This window comes from Bactrocera neohumeralis, unplaced genomic scaffold (genome assembly GCF_024586455.1).
Source record: "Bactrocera neohumeralis isolate Rockhampton unplaced genomic scaffold, APGP_CSIRO_Bneo_wtdbg2-racon-allhic-juicebox.fasta_v2 cluster11, whole genome shotgun sequence".
Taxonomy (NCBI): Eukaryota; Metazoa; Arthropoda; class Insecta; order Diptera; family Tephritidae; genus Bactrocera; species Bactrocera neohumeralis.
This window is the reverse complement of record NW_026089624.1, coordinates 21,350,528-21,365,156: the sequence shown is the minus strand read 5'-3', so window position 1 is coordinate 21,365,156 and position 14,629 is coordinate 21,350,528. Positions and strand designations below refer to the sequence as shown.

The following is a 14,629-nucleotide window of genomic DNA, read 5'->3' as shown; positions in this document are numbered from 1 at the left end:
AGCGCACTGGTACAGCCACTCACAAATGTCAATTTCCAAAAAAAAAGTGTTTGTTTCAAAAAATGTCTTTAAATTTATATTTTAATTATTTATGTAACCGCACAACACTTTCCGGTCACATCCCGGACGATCCCCCAATTGTGGGATTCATTTTAAATAAATACCACCGTGTTCTTAATTTATATTCAATTTGGTTTACTCTTCAGTTTATTCGCACTTTAATTTATAGCGGCGGCGTGACCGCTTCACACAACGTTTTCTTAATCACTTATTCCAGTCGACAACACTTGACGACTGACGCTTAAACAAATGAATCTTATTCTTTTATACAAAAATGGATGATCCATATGGACCGTTACAATGATGGCTGCTGATGGACGCTTCGTCAATTAACAGCTGATTTTGCAGTGTTGCCATCTGAACTACATTATTCGTTCAGTGACAACATTGCCACATGTTCTATATATTATTTCTTCCTACATTTACTATATCTTTAGTATTGTTTATTAAGGTTAAAGCAAAGGGGTTTATTTGAAGTTCAGAAGTACCTTCAATGTCTTTTACCCAAGAGGATGATAGAAATTCTTTATTAATCTCGGATTGTACGTGATGAGATGCTGTTAAAGTTACTCCTTCATGTCGGGCAGTATATTCTTCTTTTATTGTAATAATGCCTTGAGTAGGGTTTTCCATTTGGATTTGTTGATTGTTATCACACTCCAGATATATAATTGCCTTGCTGAATAATTTGTAAAGCCAACAATTTTGAAATAATAATTTTATCATTTTGTTTTGTAGCAGGTTTGAAACCACATGCTTCATTTTCCAACTGTTTTAGTACTGATACTTCACATAAATTATCCGTAGCAGTTTCCCAAGCCCAGTTTCTAAGGCATTGATAATGATTTTCTGCGTTGGTTGAACATTTATCTAGATCCACTTGATTTATCAGGGAATATTTATTCAAATAAAATTTGTATTCTAGATATTCTGCTTTTGTTTCTGAAATAATCATGTTCCCTTTGTATTTTATTGAAAGCGGATTAAATTTGAATATTTTTGATGGTTTATACGAAATTAAAGGAAATTCTATGTTTATAACTAGTCATGAATCAGCAATTATTCCTTTTAGCAGTGATAAAATTTATTTAGTTGTTGTCTTTTTTAATATATTTGTTGCAGAATCAACTATTGATGTTTGTCTCTTAAATAATTTTGCTATATTATTTTGCTTGTCAAAAGCATTTTTAATATTCGAGTCCATATTTTCTCGGCATCAGCATCCATTATTCCAAATAATATATGGTAAAATGAACCAATAAATTCAAATGGTGCTCGCCGTTTTATTTAGATCTTTCATGAACAATTCGTTATTTGACTTTAAGTTATTTCTGTCCTTTAAAGTTGCAGTAACCAGTATGGCAGGCATCTTCATAATAGGTCAACATATTGCGTTGATTTTCAAGTTTATTAATAAATTCTTGTGCTTTATCCATAAGTACCTTACTCGTAGTATACTATTAAATACCGTTTTGAATGCCTATTATTTTATGTATATTTTCTTAATCGGATCTAAATATATTGCTGTATTATTTCTCAGCTTAGCCACTGAAGGTTGTTGAACAGCATCATTAATGTATAATGATTCAACTTGCGTTGCTAGCATGAGCTATTAACTTTGCCACACCATCAATTGGATTTTTTCTTCTTTTCGTTTCTGAATTTGTAGCAGCGTTTGAATAGCTACGCTACTCCCGTAGTATTTCGTTCTGCTATTGCTACCGCTCTCACTTTGACGGGAGCCGCAGCAGAGCTATAGCAGAACAACGAGAAAGTATCCTGCTCTGCTCTGCTCGGAGTTTTATGAAGTAAAAAACTACAGCAGTAGCAATTGCCAAGAATGAAGTGATATGCTCTGTGCAGCTATAGCGGTAGCAAAAATTCAGAGCGATATGAGAGTTGAGCTAATTAAAACTTTCGTGTGCTACAGCTGTCGCATGTGTTTGTTGTTTTTTTCTGCTATTTTCTGTCATAATAAAACGAATTGAAACAAAAAATTTAATAATAATAGTTTATTCAGAAACCAAATTTTTGACAGAAAATAGCAAAAACAGAAAAAACAACAAACATGTGTGAGAGCCATAGTACATAAAAATTTTAATTAGATCTGCTCTCATATCGCTCTCAACTTTTTGCTACCGCTACAGCTACGCTCTCACTTCGAGCGGTAGCAATAGCATAGCAATAATTCTATAAATTTCGCCGCTAAGGAGTAGTAAATGAAAACTCTGGTTTGTAGTACTATTTGTTACTCTTGAAGTCAACAAGCCCTTAACTTTATTTTTCTCTTCTGTTTTACTGCTATTGGTTGTTTCCAGTGGGCAAAATTTGTGAATGGGTCCTTTAAGTATCCCATTTTGTTATTTTAGAGTTACAACTTTTATTTTTTCATCACTTCCTGGAAAAGTATTAATAATTTTGGCTAATGGCCATTTGCTGGATGAGCCCCTTCATCTTTTATATTTACTATTTTACCTTCTGCTAAATTGGGTTGTTTGGTTTTCCATTTCATACGTTGTTGCCAGATTACAACATATTCGCTTTCCCATCGTTTCCAAAAGTCTTTTTTAGTTTTTTGTATGCGTTACCATCTATCTAATGATCCAATTCGTAAGTCATCAATTGCTTCAGGACAATCTATCATTGGGCATCTTATTAAAAATTGTCTTGAATTCAGCATTGCTTTAATCTGTGATAGTAAAGTAGTAATATATTCAAATATTAATTTACTTTAGCCTATCACTCTTTTTAAATGATATTTGACCCATTGTCCGAGTTAATATGTTGACTTTTACCTCTTCTGAAAAAAAACTTTTCAAAGCAGCTCGAAACGCTTCGGTCGTTAAATCACTTACTGCTTCTAAATGAATAGCTTTTGTTGTCATACATACAAAAATACAGTTATATATCATTTCAACGTTAAATGCTCTTCCTTTCGAACATTTAATATGAATGGGTCCTGCATAGTCTATTCCAAAGTGTTAATGTAATGGACATCGATACTCGGAATTCTTCAGAAAGATTTCCCATAATTTGTTTTCCTACTTCTTTGCGCTGGAAGTATATATAGAATTCTTCAATCCAATAATTCCGTCTAATCATTGCTTCCATTAACTTATTTCCCCCCTGTAAGATTATTTTATGAACATTTTCAATTACCGACGATGATAAATGGGTTTTATTCAGTATTATTGGATGTTTCTGATCAAATTGAAGATTTACATTCCTCAATCTTCCTAATACTCAAAGGATTCCATTACTATCTAATATTGATTTTAGGCTAGCAATGTTACTTTTGTTACTAATTTCGTTTTTTTTAATTCTTAACGCTGAATTTCCGCCCAAAATTACAACCTTTGCTGATATCTTGTTATCATATCTTCAGTTTTTTTAATTTCTAATTTTTCTAAGTATGTAGGACATTTTTCTCCTCTTATTCTTTAACAAATCGTTAAACATAAGCTTCTACCCTTATTAATTTGGTTAAACTAGAATATTACCTTATTAAAGAAGTCTAATTATTTTGATGTTGTGACGGACATTGCATAAATTTTAGAACTCTTTTGTGTTGACCATTGATTATCTTCTTCTTGTAAACATTTTGGATGTCTCCCCCATGGATCGTGATCTACCAGTATGTTCGCAAATATAGTTGTGAGACTGCTTTTTCGAATCACTGTTTGATGTGAAAATTAAAATTTTCTGCATTTACTTTCACCTGTTTTTTTCACGTGGCCTATTTCTAAATATTCTCTCCTAAATTGCGCATATTGTTTTCTTAATTCCACATTTGCATCGAACTGTTTCTCAAGATTAAGAAAACTCGCCATTGCTTGTTTGAGAGGCGCTAAATGTTTTTCTTTTTCACAAGGCAGATTGACAACCAATCGATTATTTTCATCTTTCACTATTGTGTTATCAAATAATTTTTGGCATTCATCATCATTTGATGTACAAGTTAGTTTTGATCACTTTCTATAACTCCTTCTGCGGTAGCGACGGTGTTTTCGACTACCCAAAGTTACTTTGAAATGTATTAACACGTTGAGTTTCGTTCTAAAACTGTTTATTTAATAATTCGTAAGCTTACTGCTAGCCTACTATTCCTACCGTCTCTGCTGCCGTTAGCGTCGGTCTCTAATTGCTTGAATAAGCATTTCCCACACTCATGTGCCATGCTCATGCACGAGCTGAACATCGAATTACAACGGCTGACCAAACATTTAATTTGATCGCGCATGAAATTAACGAAGCAGACTGCATGCATTGCAATTTTTTGGAGTTGCGTGTCTTCTATTTCGCAAAACTTCTCCAATGTTGCACTGCTTAAATTTTATTTTTTTTCTCGGTTGTTGTAGAACTCCTGACAATAGCCAGCACAATTTCGCAGTTTGGCCAACTATTCTATCCTCCTTAAATATGCCTTATTCTAGTATATTAGCTTATATGTATGTACATCACCTCCAATAACGGCGGTGATCCGACTTATTGAAGTTGGGATCGGCTAAGGTATAGTTTTTCCGTTGTTGTATATCCCATTTAAATTTTTTGCCTGGTTGCGGACTGTTTATTTTAAATTTGGCTACTCCCACTGTTGTATTTCCTAAACCTTGTAACTCAGTTACTTCTCTTCTATGTGGTAAACTAAGTATATGATCTGCTTCTTTGGAAACCTTAGTCTTTTGTTATCCTTGATTGATTAGAGCTCGCAATGTCACGTACCCTCCATTTGTTGCCTTTACTCTTATTTCAGCTGTTGCCTGTAGTATTGCCGTTTCCGAGTGTTTCGTGATCATTGCGGATGATTCGTTTTTGCGTTATTTTCTTCATTTAGTCCTTTTCCTTTTCAGAATTCATTGTAATGCAGTAATTTATGATGATTTCTTTAACACATATTACATTTTCTCTTATTATTGCAATTGCTCCCATATACGTATTATGCATCTTTTATGAATCACTGCCTGAAATTTTTCGCAATCAAAAATTTGATATCCAGGAATCTTGCAGTATACACAAATTTTTTGTGCAGCTGTAAAAAATGTAGGTGTAGGTGTGGCTTCTAGAGCTTGATATCGTTGCTCCAGAACACGGAAAACATGATTTGGACTTTGTTGCTTTCTATTTTCATATTTTTCCTGGAGAATTTTCCAAGCTGCTTCGTAATTCGGTTCTGTTACTGGTAGATGTTGCATTAATGTACCAGCTTCTCCACCTAATGATGTCTTCAGTCGGAACATCTTTTCCACTTCAGTAAAGTGCTTCGTATTATTCACCAAACTTTGGAAAAGTTCGGGGAAAGACCATTGCGTCATTTCTCCATAAAGTATCGGAATTTTAATTTCATAAAGTTTTATACCAGAAGACACTGCTTTTATTGTAGTATTCTTCTTTAACTTTTTTATTATTGTATCAAGAGTCGTACTTTAAAACGTACTTATATTACGAACCTACAAAAATACTTTCACGTATTAATACAGTATTTGAAGCGTAGTTTTAAGCTCATTCAAATTCATTTTGTAGAATTTTCTCGAATGTCGTTTTGTGTTTTTTTGCGGTATCGAATTGATTAACATTTTGCATAGTAAGCCACTTGCTGCTTACCGATGAAGAATCTTCTGGTTTTTGTATTAGTTCTGTTATAATTTTCTTTAAATTCTGCCATTATAGTCTGATAATCAATGTATTCCTGACATGGAGCCTTTCTTATTTTTCTGCTAACGATTTTTTGCTCTTCTAGCAGCAAGATCGCCAACTAATTCTGTCTTTTAGACAGGTTATCTATGGTTGGTTTTGATTATTTGTTTTCTTTTTTCAAGTTCATATTAGATTTTTTTGCACCGCTCTTGTTGTCTTAACCACAAGGACGATATTTTTATTTTTTTCCTTCCGATGTACGCAACGGATATTTCATCGCTTAAATTATATGGGTGAAGTATATATTTTTATAAATGCGGACAGTTTTTTGCTTTTCCGACTTACATTTATATTTATGTAGCTAAGTTATGCTCCTTTTCATGTGGCTTACTTTTTTTACGATGTTATGGCATGATGCGTATGTTAAGCCGTATTTGGTGTATACATATTTTCTGTATATACTATGTACAATTCAATTTCATTTCTATGAATTTCAATCATGATTTCGGCTGATTTTTGATGAAATTTCCGGAGATCACGGATTTTGATCGTCATTTATGTCCTCACGACAACTTTGAAAACGTTGAAACCACTCGTGCACTCTGCTACGGGATATGCAATCATCGCCATAAACTTGTTTCATCAATTGAAACGTTTAGGTAAAAGTTCTACCAATTTTAAAACCAAATTTAATGTTGGCTCTTTGTTCGAAGCTCATTTTCGCACCGATAACACAAACATACGGACACTTAAAATGCAATAACTTCACTTCCAATCGATGATATGTCATGAAATTCTCCCTGGACAATCGATAGAGATATTAGATTCTAACGCGTCAGTCGAAATATAGATGACGTCACCAGGGGCGCTAAATTCAAAAAGTCCTGTTTACTTTGGAACACACCTTGTATGTTTATTTTGTATATACTGTAATTTATGTGTTTTCTCTTAAAAGCAATAATTACATTTTTATAAGGTAAGTTTCATATTACATTAAACATTTAGTGAACTGTGTTTTCATTCGGTTCAATTTATTATTTACATACTTGTATGTGTAGTACATTTATGAATTAATGCAGTTATAACAATGATCCTGGGTGCAAATCAACCAATGGGCACGGGAGTCGCATAACACCCTGGATTAAGAGGTGGTAGTTCTTGATTGCTGCGCGCACGTGGCCTGTGACAACCCGAATGAAAAGTACCAAGCAGAATCACAGCGGTTTGGAGGTGCTGAAAATACCTTGGGAACTCTGCAGCACGACAAGGTGCCTGCCATTCGCAAAGACTAATCCATACGTTTGTTTGTTGGTTACGCTTTGACGGCGAATAAAATAAAATAACTTTAAAAAGTAGAAAAATTATTTTTGCTAATAGTCTGCTTTTCAAAAAATTTTAAATTCTAACAAAAAACTGCATCGAAGCGTCTCCGTTATAATTCTATAATTTAGTCAAAATTGGAACTATTCTGGTTACCTCCACCACCACGAAGAAGTTTTTGTTAATGATCGTTAATATTTATTTAAGGGGTTCAAAGCGAGCGAAACCACGAGTGAAGCTAGCTAATATATAATACATACATATATACTATAATTAAGAACAGCTGACCCGATTTGGCAGAGAATGAGTGGAAGGTAGAATAATTTCATGCCACTCTCGTGGCACGTTTGACAAAGCGTAACGGACGCAACCATTGCAACTAATTGTTGCTATTAAACAAGGCGGTTTTTTGACTGCAAAATGTTACAGTTCCAGGCAGTTATTTAGACCTGCTCAGGCTTTGAAATACTCAAGTAGTGACGTTTCGTGCCTCATGTTGCCAACACACTACTTCGACACTACCCTCCCTGCAATCTGCACCCAGTTCGCGCACTGCGACGCACCTTCACCCAAGTGACCAATACAACACCTATCTGCCTTTCCCGACTTATTCCGGCCTGCAAAAGGTCGTACGTTGCCCCTTGCTGCAGGAGTCCGTCCCCGCAACACCCTACAGTAGCATCGCCAAATAACATCACAGTGCGATAACCGTCCCTGCAGGTTCTACAGGTTCAATAACCACTACCTACACGCCACTCCCAGTTGCTAGCTTTACAATTTAACTGCAACGAACTCCGGAGTAAAATCGAGCAGATAGTTGAATTCACGAACCCATATCGATAGCTGCGGTCCATGAAATCAAGTTAAAGAGCCATTCAGATTTTATAAGTCGTGCAGGTTTCAACATTTTACGTAAGGATCGCCAGCGAGATAATGGTGGTGATAATACAATAGGGTCTCAGCATGGGAACTACCCTTGAATGTCAGGGAATAGCTATCAGGTCAAGCGAAGTCAAGCATGAAATATTTAATATAGGTGCGCTCCTTCGTGGTGAATACCGTTTAGTCTAGGCGACTTTAACGTGCATCACAATCTTTGTCATTCCTGCCTTTCAGATGAGCTGATGGAACAGATAGACAATTAGATATTCTGCACAATGATATTCTGCAGAATTATGTACTCTTTTAATAGCATTACTAGTGGTGGTCTAATAAATATTGCATCGAGCGGCTGCGCGCTTGTTAACTTTAATAAAGCTAAGTGGGTCGGCTTCAATGAATTTACTGAGAGAACCTTCATCGTGCTACCAATTCTTACGGAGGTAATCACTGGCGAACGTCAATTCCGTAAAGTGGTCGCTGCTGTTAATACTCGCCATGCCGATCCCTGTCATATCCGAATTAGGGATCTCAATTTGGAGATTCGGCAACTGTTAAATCAACACATGCAGATTAAATGGATTGAGCACCTGTAGTCTTATAACCTCTACACCAACGTGAGTAAACTACTGAAACCAGGTAAACCCGCCAACAAAGGAGAGTCTTATCGCCCGATAACTCTCCTTTCCCCAGAAATGAAAACAGTATAGGTCATTGCAAATTCATTCAGCACCTTAGTCTAGTCAAACCACCAGCATTACTAACGCAAAGTGCCCAGCACCACCACAGCATTTAGCGTCATAAACCAGATCCAGATAGTTGATGGGCTAAACCAAAAGCCACCCTAGGAAAGAACGCGGCAGTTACCTTATCGAAAGCCTTTGTCAAAGTCAACCACACGACGATACTTGAGAACATACAAGCAAACTGCCGGCCGATTTTAATCAACGTCTCACCGATATGGTCGCCTGGATGCAGACATTGCCGACTGTAACAGGATGCCTCTTGATGTGTCCGGTCGAAGACTTACACAACGAGGTCCGCATGCTTCCGATTAATGAACATAGTGAAACCATCCCTGCCGTCGTCTGTTTGAAGCGAAGCCACCTCCTAGGAACATTCAGAGGTCTTTTCTCACCAGCGCCGATGACAACGGAGGGTTATAGGTACCGCAAACGCTTAGTTTAAGAGATATTCGACTTTAAAGTTCAAAATTTCCCCAAAACTCGAACATTTCATCAAGCTATTTCACCACATTTAAGACACTTTATGCACATGTTTCACTTCAAATTCATTTAATTAAACTGTAAACAAATTCACAATTTACACTTTTTGCAGGTTTTATAAGTAAGAAATCTTTATTTTAAAAACCACTTTTCATACTCATAGTGAGCATCATTATTGTGCTAACAATTATGAGGAAATGGAGCGCTGCTATATGATAATAAGCAAATATGAGCAATTCGCTGAAATTTATCTTTTTCGCCTCTCTATAACTCCTCTTTCTTTATTTATAATAATACCCCTCTTCCCGCCCAACCGACGAGAGGGGTGTAATCCGCAAACGAGCGGAATTAGCCGAGTCTTAAAAGGCAAAGTTTTAAGCATTAGGATCTTAAGCTGCTCAGCTGCAGAAACAAAAATTTCAACAGCCAAAATTAAGAATTAGATTAAAGTAGGTTTATTATTTTTAAATGTTACTTATTAAGAGTATATAAAATGATTTTTTTAATGGTAAAGAGTGAGTCTGTTAGATCAAATGTACTGGAATGCGAATTGAAATCGTGACATATACGGCGAACCATTCCGCTTTAACTCAAAATGTGTCCACAGTTACTCCCAGATCAACGAAACTGCATACTTGCTGCAACCTAAAGTTTTGTATTACGTATGAAGTAGGGTCTACAGATCTACGTGAAAAGCACATCGTTTTGGGTTGGTATATATATTTGGTACATTTTTTAAGGAAGCAAAGATATGATTCCCTCATCTGGGCCATAATTAAATGATTGTTCTAACATATTTAACTGATTCAGAAGCAATCATGTTAACTGATATCAGACGTCTACCTCGGAAATAGTGGCTGCATTAATTACAGAAATCGGACATAACTTGTGCTGATGCGGAAAATTTTTTGGAATTTTGGGGAGTAATTGGACCTAAAGAGTTCAGCAAACATATTAGAAATTGTGTGATTGTCACTGGACATAGTAGACTTATACTTCGTCGCGGACGGAAAATTATAAATCTTGCGTTTGGAGTTGACGAAACCATAGAACAATTTTGGATTACGTATAACATTATTTTTTACTTTGTTTATATAATTAGCATAACATATTTTGTTTAGTTCAGCAAACATTTTAGAATATTTTTAATAGTCAACATCTAAACCAGCTTTTTTTTAAGTTTAAAAGCACGAGATTTTCTATTTTTATTTACATATATAACTCTCTCAAAAACCATAAATTAGAACTCATTCTTTGAGTAACAACACATTTCAGAACTTATATTTTAAATAAATTTAAAATGGTTTCATTAAAATGGGAAGCACTAAATTCAATATTGCCACTTATTCTGGCCAAGTTACTTTGGATAGTTTATAATTAATCCTCTTGAAATTAGGTTTCGCAAAGTTGAACCGAGAACAAAGATCTTGTGTATTATTATGAACTAAGTTGGCTATGATTTGGATATTAATTTCGAAAGCAGGATGATATGAGTTCTCTGGTAGTACCAAAGGACCACATCGGACGACAGAGAATATTTGAGCATTATCAACGTAAACCAGATCTAAGAACTTATCAAACTTGTTTGAAATTAAATTAATTTGGTTAAGACCCAACCATTACATCTAAGAACTCGTTAAAACATAAACGAGTACTAACCTGCTCAGGCCTTAAGACCCAGAGGGAGTAGACTACGAGTTACGTGGCCCCATGTTGCCAACGCAATACTGCGATACTAGTATCTACCGCTGTGCAAGCTGCACATAGTCACTCGCCACTCACCTCGAGTGCCAACAGAGGACATTCATGGTCCCCAGGAGCTCAAACAGGCAACATAGCTCCCACTCTGACTTGTCTCCTCACCAACCTTTATCCCGCTCCATTCCTCGAGCGAGAACCAATCAGGAACTCTTGATTCCTCGCAGTCTGTTCCGTATGACCGACCTCGAAATATTTAATATATACATCCCCCCAGTTACATGTTGCCCTACGGAATATAGGCGCGCTACTTCGTGGTGAAAACCGTCAGGTACTAGGTGACGGGAAGAATTTAGTATACCATACCAGGATTTCGGGAATAAAATGGGTATGGTCGGATAGAGGAGATTCTCCAGATCACGAATATATATGGTTATAGTAGCAGGAAGCTTATAGTTTTCGAGTTATTCGCGTTTTAAGTTGAAAACTTGCAATATTTTAATTACATATTTTCGATATATAAAATTAATTTTGCACTTATATTTTTCACTTTTATATACACTAACACATCACTTATTCATTTGCACACATTTATTTTATATAATATAGTGCAAAAATAGCTTTTAATACACATTTAAATTATTGTTGAATTTGATTATTTAAGAATAACAAATGAATTACCAACTGTCATATAATCAGTGTTACCTTATCAACATCATTTGTAAAATAACTAAATACGAAAATCAGCAACCTATAAAAAACAATATCCCTGGTTGGTCCAACACCAGGGTATATCAGAATTTTTTCGCGTTGAACTCCTTTTTGCGTGGGCGGCCTTCGGCCGCGCTTCAAACAAATAACCCTGGTCGATCCAACACCGGGGTGTATCAAATTTTTTTCGCGTAGAACTCCTTTTTGCGTGTAAAATAACTAAAAGATATTAAGGAAACAAATTATACCCCAAATAAGAGAAAGGAAAACATAAAATATAAAGAAATTATTTAAATTTAATAAAACAAACGTGTATTAAGGCTTGTATATAAATTTTATTGCCTCTAATAATTTGACGAAAGGATCTTCGTGTCTGTTGGCCACATTTTTCCGCCAAACATACTCAAAAATTAGGTCGGCGAAGTTTTCGGGACTGTTGTGGTTGTCCCTCGCAAAAAAACTTTTAATCACACGCCACTGGGACTCTATACGCTGCGTATGCGTTCCATCTACAGCCACAAATGGATTGTCCGGATCGCTGTGATTCACTTTTCGGTGCTCATACCCGTGATTCGCCAAACCATCGTACGCCTTCCAGCAATCTGTGCTTATTGTAGTTCCTGGCGCAACATGCTTCTTAATCAGGGGTATGAGCACCTCCGCAGACCTAACATTATCTGGGCATACCTCCAGCCGCAGGTCGTCGCTGCCATCCTCAATCATCCCCAAAACCCAGTGACCTTCCACACTCCTGCCTAAAATGAGAAAAACATACAAGTAAGTACCTAATATTGTATATTTTTAACCTTACCTTTATTAAATTTCGTCTTCCCGAATTTGCTTTCATCAATTTGGACCTTTTTGCCAGGGCCAGCTATTTTACCTACCGCCTCCTGATTTTCCACTTGATATAAAACTATCGCTTCGCGACAGTAATTATACCAGTCACATATGGTAGCGCTAGATAAAATAGATTCCCTGACAATACTGTTTTTCCTTACTACGTCATGCGACCAGTGCGATGCGTAGCAAAACATTAGGTAAAAACTTGTGGCAATGGTATTCTAACATTTTCCAGCCAGGTGGCCGTGGATCGAGATATTCCGGAACGCATTCGGCAAGATCCTTTTCGGCACCTAAACGTACCGACGGAGCTATTTCCCGTCATGGAGAGCACCATCGGCAGTTTATGCACCCTGCAAGTCCTTCCTCTGGCAATGAGACCCTCCTCTTCGCAAAATAATATGCAGCTCTCCTTTATTTGAAATGTGTTGAATATTTTTGAAATATTCCACATTCTCTTCACCTCTGACACGCTCAATTTGTTTGATTTGCGAACATTTATAGTCGCTTCTTCTTTCAGATCTACATATAATTATAACAAAGTATTAGAAACATGATATAAATATTCTTTTCAATATTTAATTTATAATACCTGATGAATTATTTTCCATTTTTTTTCAAAAATATTTCCGTAATTTTCATAAAAATTAATATAATTATATGTCCACACAGCTTAATCTCCCAAACACGAAATAATTATAAAAATGGCAAATAAAAGCAACGGTACTTTGCTTTAAAAGTAGCAGTACTTATATCCGTTAGATTGCATTGATGTTAGAGTGGTTGTTATGCCCTCTATGACATTGCTACTTTTTGTAGAACTCCTAGAACTCCTTTTGGCGTGGTCCAACAGCTTCAAAAATAATCCGTTAGATTGCTAGAGTGGGTGTACCAAATTTTTCTCGTAGAACTCCTTTTCGGCGGGCAGCTGGCGTGGGCGCTTCAAAAAAATAACCCTGGTCGGTCCAACACCGGGTATATACATTTTTTTTCTCCCGTAGAACTCATTTTTTCATTGGCAGCCACTTAATTTTTTTATATTTTTTTTTAATGTTTATCAACGATTATGTTTCCTGTATTTAGGGTATAATATTTCTTTATATTTTTTTTATTTTAGTTTGTAAAATATTTTACTAAAGTAACACTGATTATTTGACACATTTATTTTTACAAATGATGTCGATAAGGTAACACTGATTATGTGACAGTTTGTAATTCATTTGTTATTCTTAAATAATCAAATTCAACAATAATTTAAATGTGTATTAAAAGCTATTTTTGCACTATATTATATAAAATAAATGTGTGCAAATGAATAAGTGATGTGTTAGTGTATATAAAAGTGAAAAATATAAGTGCAAAATTAATTTTATTTATCGAAAATAGGTAATTAAAATATTGCAAATTTTCAACTTAAAACGCGAATAACTCGAAAACTATAAGCTTCCTGCTACTATAACCATACATATTCGTGATCTGGAGAATCTCCTCTATCCGACCATACCCATTTTATTCCCGAAATCGTGGGATGGTATACTAAAGCCGATCCCTAGGTGACTTTAATGTGCACCACGATCTTTGGCATTCCTGCCTGTCAAACGATCGTAGGGGGATAGAGCTGGCGGAACAGATTGACGATTCGACATTCAGCACAATGAATGACGAAGCCCCCATCAGAGTTATGGGAACATGTAATAGCTCGCCCGATATTACCATTGCTAGTGGTGGTCTGATAAATAGCAAAACCTAACAACCGATGCTAACTGGGTCGGCTTCACAGAATTTACCGAGAGCATCTTCAAACACCTATCATTCCTAGGGACGGATCCGTTGGCGAACGTGGATTCCGCAAGGTGATCGCAGCAGCTACCGCTCGCTTCATCCGGGATGGAAGAATAGCGTAAATCTGCCACAATTTCAGAGCCGAACAGTCGTTTTAGCTAATGAGCGCAATACCTTACGCCATGCCGATCCCGGGGATCCCCGAATAAGGGATCTCAATTTGGAGATTCGAAGAATGGTAAACCACCATAAGCGGACGAAATGGATAGAGCACCTGAAGTCCTGCAACCTCTCCACCGGTGTGAGTAAGCTTTGGGCTACTGTCACGGCTGTGTCTAACCCGAAGAGACATGACGACGGAGTTAAAGTTAAATTCAATGGTCATGCCCCTTCGGACCCGAAGAAGTGCGCGATCTATTTTAGATGGCAAATTACACTGCACCCTTCGGTAGACAAAACCAAGCGATGTGTTAACC

At 36.3% G+C, this 14,629-nt stretch overlaps 1 pseudogene; it reads right to left on the bottom strand.

The window, feature by feature from the left end:
• Positions 1 to 11,843: 11,843 nt before the first annotated feature.
• On the bottom strand, positions 11,844 to 12,873 carry LOC126766160 (uncharacterized; annotated as a pseudogene).
• Positions 12,874 to 14,629: the final 1,756 nt, after the last annotated feature.